The sequence below is a fragment of the Lytechinus pictus genome, chromosome 15 (genome assembly GCF_037042905.1).
Source record: "Lytechinus pictus isolate F3 Inbred chromosome 15, Lp3.0, whole genome shotgun sequence".
NCBI classification, from domain to species: Eukaryota; Metazoa; Echinodermata; class Echinoidea; order Temnopleuroida; family Toxopneustidae; genus Lytechinus; species Lytechinus pictus.
The window spans coordinates 16,820,989-16,828,303 of NC_087259.1; positions in this window are offsets into that span (position 1 = coordinate 16,820,989).

The window sequence follows — 7,315 nt, forward strand, 5'->3', positions numbered from 1 at the left end:
AGGGGTTCTAAAATAGCAAGGCAGCAAAAATCAAGAAAAACAGATGAAGAGAATGAAATAAGAGTGATAAGTCGACAAAACAAATCAATAAGCGATACGTCAAGAGAGGGACACGGAGACGATACATGTAAATCGAGAGAGTCAAGAAATAAAATGAAGAAACTAAAGGGATAGATGCGAAAAGAGAGAGGGTTATAAAGAAACATGGCGATGTGAAGGTATCTTAAGGGGGGGGGGTAAGATGATTTACATGTGACATTTTTTCTTTAAATGAATGCTTTGTTTATCGTAAAGTTAAAACCATTGTACCTCCACAGGGGCGGTAACCCGTACCCGGCTCTTTCTTATGGTGCCGTGGCGTGCCGCCTTTTAACGACATCTGAATGTATTTTCAATTCAATTCAATTCTCTATACAATTTCCATTCAAAACAAAATAAAAAGTAATATAAAGTAATACAATTTTACAGACGAGTATTCTTACTTCGTAAAACAAAAAACAGTATAATATTGAGCATAAATGGAAATGAGGGGGTCCAAAAAAAGCAAAGCTTGTAAAGTGTGGATAATGTAAACAGTATCAACGTGGAGACACCAACACATGACTATCAAGATGCCTTCAATACTCATTTAAAGTATCGATTGCCTTTTTTTATCACGGATACCAAGAAATACCCTCTTATACATTATTGATTGCTTTCGATGTTTAAAGTTCAGTGTTATCAATTATTAATATATAGGAGGCTATAACATAGTGACAACCAACCAACAACGCACGAAAATCGCACGCACGTCATTCGCATGCTGATTGTGATGACCTATTCTAATCATCGACGCGTCATTACATATCATTCGTTCAAGGAGTTGTATTCTGTTTCTGACTTCAGCAATCCGCATCATCAACTCCGGTCCATGGTAGCAAAATGGCCAATTTGGAGCTGAATCTTTTACTAATATCTTAAACGCATTTCCCTCATCATTTGCAATTTCTTCGAGAAAACAAAATGGCGGCTCGTTATCCCGATGGAGGCGATGGAGTCGAGGGTTTGGAAGAAGAATCAAATACGTGAGTATGAGCTTCTTCTTTTCCTTACTTTGGTTTTGATGGTAACCGGTCAGTATTGACTATTTTGCCACAGATTTTAAAGAAAGAATTTGATACAGTGAAAAAGCTTTTCTCATAATTTTGAGTTATTTTTCTTTTCTTTCTTTGTCTTTCATTTTTCTTTTCTTATCTCCTTTTTATAATTTCCCCCCTTTTTTTTCTTTTAAACATTTTCTTTTCTTTTTTTTTCTTGACTTTTGAGCAACCACATATTGAGTAGCCTATTTGACAAGGCCTCGTGACTTTGCTGTATACTGAAAAATGGGAGTCATTCCAAACTTGAGCGGGGGGGGGGGGGCACGACACCTCGTCAGCTTTCCAGATGCTTTTAAATTATACCTAAATATGTTGTTATAACAGAGGCGGATCCAGCTTTCACCAATGGGGGCGGAAAATTATTTACATCCAAATTTTCCCTGATCGACTGCTAAAAGTTGATTTTTGTTGGATTTTGAGGAGAGCTAGGGGGAATAAAAATTCTGAGCAATGCTTGTAATCATGAACAAGGTTCGTACGTAAACAATAATCAATGAGAGTGCGAAGCAAGAGCGGAATTTTTTTTTTTACTTGAAAGTCATACTAATCACTTATTATTAACAGGATAGGTATCTTACAAAACAATAAATGCGAGCGTGAAGCAAGAGCTGAATTGTTGACATAATATACTTACCTGAAAAGGGACCTGATATTCAAGGACTGTCCGCAGTGACTCATGAAAAGGATACATATCCCTGCAATCAATAAAGCAAGCGCGAAGCGCAAGCTCAAATTTTGTTATATTTTGACCTGAAACCCGAATTTTGTTCAATATTTCGCTTCAATTTTTATTTTTAAAAATAGTTCTTCATATTAATTGAATACTTGCCTATATTTGGATTTGAACCCGCAACCTTGCCATTTTAAGACCAATGATTATCCCATTGCGCCACGCTGTTGCCAATTACTTTTATAGCTTTACGTGTTTATTAATATTCAGGTGTAGTCTTTGACGAAATAAAACCTTTGCTGACGCTGGGAAGGTAATGTAGTAGGGGGGGGGGGGTAGTGTCCAGGGTCCCGTAACACAAAGGGTAGCGATTGATCGTACGCTTGATTTTCACGATTGATTGTACATTTAGTCAATGGAATCAATCGTAGAAAAATGTTCTACGATCATTGCTAAGCTTTGTGTTACGGGCCACGGGGCATGCGCAATCAGCAGGGACAGAATTTAATATTCAACGCCATGTCTGGTATCACCAACTAGAATAATACTGTTGGGTCAGATTCTAGTTATCACCCTGGGTGTTGTACGAAGGAATACAAGCAGAGGGAGTGGGGCTGCGGCCAAAAACACGAGTTAAATCAATCTCAGAATTTTTTCATTATTATTATTGGTTGAAAATAAAATCATTTTGATTGGAACTCTTTCAACGACAGATGTCAACAACAACAAAAATGTCAGCTTTTAAGACTTGAGACTGATACACAAAGTGCTTTATAGCGTGAAAAATATATGGAGATATTCATGCAAAAAAAAAAAATAAGTGGTTTATTATGCTTGGCTTATTTGCTTTCCAGTCATTCGCAGCAGGGGCATCGATCTGTGTTTCGGGGGTGGGAAAAGGTCATGAAAATGTAAAAAAAAAAAAAAATTACACGTTTAAATTGTGTACAGTATTTTCATTAAAGTGCTTCCAAATTCTCTTTAAAACATTTCCATTGCACATCATAAATTCTTCAAGTTGTCAAAATTATGGGGGGGGGGCGGGCAAGTCGATATGTTTGCCCCTTCCTCAATATTTACAATGGAGGCGATCGTCCCCTTGCCCCCCCCCCCCTCCTCTAGTATCGACGCTTCTGATTATCGAGTTGTGAAAAGATAATATTCTCCGAATTATGATATTATTAGAACCAACATGATTTAAGGGTGCATGGACTTTCCTCCTTTGCTCAAGAATGTTTGCTTTTTGTTTCAATATCATTATTACAGTCAAGTTGATGGTGCAACTATTGGACTTAGTGATAAGGAAATCCTTAACATCGCAGAATCTATCTCTGATGAGATGAATATTCGTCGCCTCGGTATTGACCTTGGGTTCAAGTGGGCCAAAGTAGACCAATTTCTAAAGGTAATGACATCGATTAACAAATATTCAAGGATTTTTTTAAAGGTAACATAACATACAGTAAAGTATAAGAAAGAAAAGACATCATGAATTGAGAGGAGTAAAAAAAAAACACCAACAAACAAACAAACAAAACAAAAAAACTGTAAAAACTGTTCAGGGGGCAGAAAATATTAAAGGGATTATTAGATGCCACCATTGTGACTCAAGGGGTGGGTGCGAATGGTTATTTAGTCCCAAGTCTCCACAAAAGTTTTGAATGACAGAACGTGTTGTGAAAGGTATACATGATGTGTAATTCACGAAGGCCGATAATGTTTGCTTAATAAGAACCTTTGGAATAATCAATAGAATTACAGAATATTAGGCGTAAAGTAATAAAGTCTCAAATGGAGAATACGAGGGGCTGCGCTACAGGGGGTAAGAGCGTCGACTGCCCCTCCTATAATTTTTCACGTAGTGAAAAGGGGGAGGGAGAAAGGGGAAGAAAGAAAGGTCAGAGCTGTGTAACTCTATACCTCTATGATTAAATTGAGAAAGAATTATGACGTCATGCACCTGAACGTCTCCCCCTCCCAAATATCAGGTATCTCGGCGTTCCCATAGCAACTAGACCACTTTACGTGTAGTGGTTCTGGAAACCAGGAGATGGGGATGAGAAACTAGTTCGAGAAAGTTTATTTGGAAACGGGGTTGCACTCTTACTGGTGCGTGGTTGAAAAAAAATGTATATTCAACAAAAATATTTATGAAATACGCCATTGTTGTAGCCCTATCGCACGAGATGACATGAGGAACACCGGAATGATTCTGTTCCACCGTGAAGTAGACAAAAAAAACAGAACGAGTTGTGTTTTAACATTCTTGTCCTTTGCCCTTCTCTTTGAAGACGAATAGGAGTGGTGGAGACGTTACGTCCAAGGGAACTCAGAATATGCTTAGCAGCTGGAGAAACAATACCAGGGCAGCAGATCAACGAACCAAAATGAGAAAAGCGTTGGTTGAGGCGGAGTTGACTGCTGTGGCGGAGAAGTATCTGCTCCTAGGTAAGATTTACCGAGGTGCAAAAAAAAAACGAAATAAAGAACAGAGTAGGGCGGCGATAAAAAAAGGGGACATAGCTCCAGTAGTAAAGGGGATAAAAGAGGACGTAACAGAAATTGGAAGAAGGGTAACAAGAAAGAACGGTCGGAGTGTAAAACTCTAAATATTCCTGTTATTCGACTGAGAAAAACATGACGTCAAGTTTAGGTCGTCTTACTTTAACCCCCCCCCCCCCCCTCCATTAAACTACCATGGCGCCGCCCCTGAGAAAGTCACAGAACGTGACAAATTAGACAAATATAGTGATATCAAAGTTATTTTACGGTATAAACTATGCTGATTGACTGCAGCTTCCATTCCCAAAATAATAAATTGGAGATTGTTTCTGCATCGGTCTTCAGTTTCAGAGAAATTGGAATATTTTCAGATTCGGGGACATCAAAATACAATATCATCATCATGAATTACATTGTCTCGCTTGGCGGCAATCAATAATGGTCGTCGAAAAATAACATTGTCGCAAACAATAATAAAACGTTTGTTACTATCCATAGTGTTTTATTTCGGGTATCCAAATGGGCTGTATTTTTCAATATATATAGTGAAGACAGAAGACGGAAATGAACTAAGAATGCTTTATTCATACCATCACATAATTATTGTAATGACAAAGCTAAGATTATCGTTCTTTCAAATTAATTCATGAGTTTCTTTGGAAAATATATTACTAGCACTATCGCATACATTTACGACCTTGATAGCGGAAAACGATATTAATGGGGTATTTTCGTTCACAAAATCTTTATCTCATTTTATCAGATCCCGAATCGTCATCAGCGATGACTGCTCAAGAGGTGAAACAATGCCAAAAGGACCTTATCCAGTACTATGTGGATGACGCTTGCAAGATTAAGACGTCTCCACTCGATCCAGACAACTACGTGGAACTTGACGAGATATTCATCAATCTAAAGATGGAAAAGAAACAAAATCAACCGGGAACACCAACAAAAGAGCCACTGGCGTACGATGATATCATGAAGCTTCCATCCAAGAGGTTGATGATTGTAGGAGAAGCTGGAGTTGGGAAAACAACCGTATGTGCAAAGATGGCTCACGACTGGGCAAGGGGGCAACACTTCAAGAACATCAAGCTATTGCTGTTTATTCTCCTCTGCGAAGTGACGGATCAGAAGACTCTTGGGGAAATTGTCAAGGATCGACTTTCTGATAGCAATGACGTGAAAGAAAAGCAGATTGATGAGTACGCCCGAACCAATCCAGAGAAAGTCCTCATTCTCATGGACGGATTGGATGAATTCAATAACAAGGCCAAGATCATCACGGAGATCCTCGAGGCGACCAAACTCAAATCCTGCCAGGTTATCGTCACAGCCCGCCCCTGCGAAGTCGAGAAGATAAGCACCAAGGACAGACTGAGCAAAATCTATACACGTATCCACGTTGAGGGGTTCAGCAAGGCTCAAATCCAGAACTACGTTAGGAAATTCTTCGAAAAGAATGACCCAAAGGCTGGCGAGAATCTCCTACATTTCATACAAGAGAAGGGTGGCGTTATCTCTGAGACCATAGCATCCTATCCAATATACTGTACACTGCTTTGCCATTTGTGGAATGACGAAAAGCGACGAGATGCAATCAGGAAGTTTCAGACCTTCTTTCAGATCTTCGATGAAATGGTGATTCAGCTGAAAGAACACCACTTATCAAAGACCATAGGTGATGGAGAAAATCTTGACTACACAGAGGTCGACGCTTGTTTCGAGGTTCTCGGGAAAATAGCCTTCACGGGACTTGTAGACAAGCAGATGATCTTTGACAAAGGGAGCTTCAAGACCGGCGATCTTACCTTGGCATACGAAGTGGGAATACTCAGTACAAAGGGTAAGAGGCTAGCACCACGAGCTATGAGGAGGAAGACGGGCAAACGATTCGTCGAAGAAGTCTTCTTCCCACACAAACTCCTGCAGGAGTTCATGGCAAGCATTCATCTCTCATCGTGCCATAAAGCAAGTCCTGATAAATTCAAGAAGATGCTGAAGAAGAACATGTTGGAGGATTATATGAAGTTCAGGTACGTCTTCTACTTCACTGCCGCACAGGGGCCAGAGATTGGACGAGATACTCTGAAGCTACTTAGGAGGGGAAGGGTTCATGAAGACTTCATTGTCGCTACTGCCTTCGAGTGTCAAGACAAGGAAATGACCCAACCGTTCATCGAGAAGCTCCTTGCCAGAGATCAAGCAGTACAGCTGACGGATTACATGCAACCCCACACGGTCACCGCGTACCTCTACGCTATGGACACGTTCGATGATTTGGTAGGATTCATGACTTCATAAATAATACAAATACATCCCTTCCACCTCCATTCGAATTCCAAGACTGGCAGAGATAATTGATCAGTCATTAGCTGTCACAAAACCAGACTGGGTAATAGGAACAACAAGGACCACGCCTCTGCACCCTTTTATTAAAATGTGCACTTCTGAGACTGGTACCTTAAGTTTAATATCGATCGTGTTTTGTACATAATATTTTAAAGAAATCTTCAAAACTAGAGTCTCCTTTCTGTTCTCCTTTCAGTCATCTTGTTATCAATAATGTTTTATGGGAAATGTCTGACCAATCGTCTTATCATTTCCCTAATATCTTTATAGGGGAAGTTGACCTACAAGAAGACAAGACTAAGTAAGACAGCCTCCCACCAAGCAGCTGAAACGACATTCAAGGCAACGAATATCCACGAGCTAAATCTCAGCGAAGCAAACTTTCAGGAAGACTTCTACGTGGTCATGGCCGACGTGTCCGCATCTTCGCAGGTACAGGGATAATTGTCATATGCATTGGGTTATGTTACAGTCAAACCAACGAATCCGACTCCAAAACCGATACAGAAAACCTTTGTGCGGTCTGGAGTGGTTTCGCCGATGTGATTTTATCACCATGGTGCTTTGATTATGATTTTATGCCAGCTAGAGTCATACCGTGAAAAACGATGTCAGGAAATACGTTAATGCAATGGTCGTTTTGTAATGA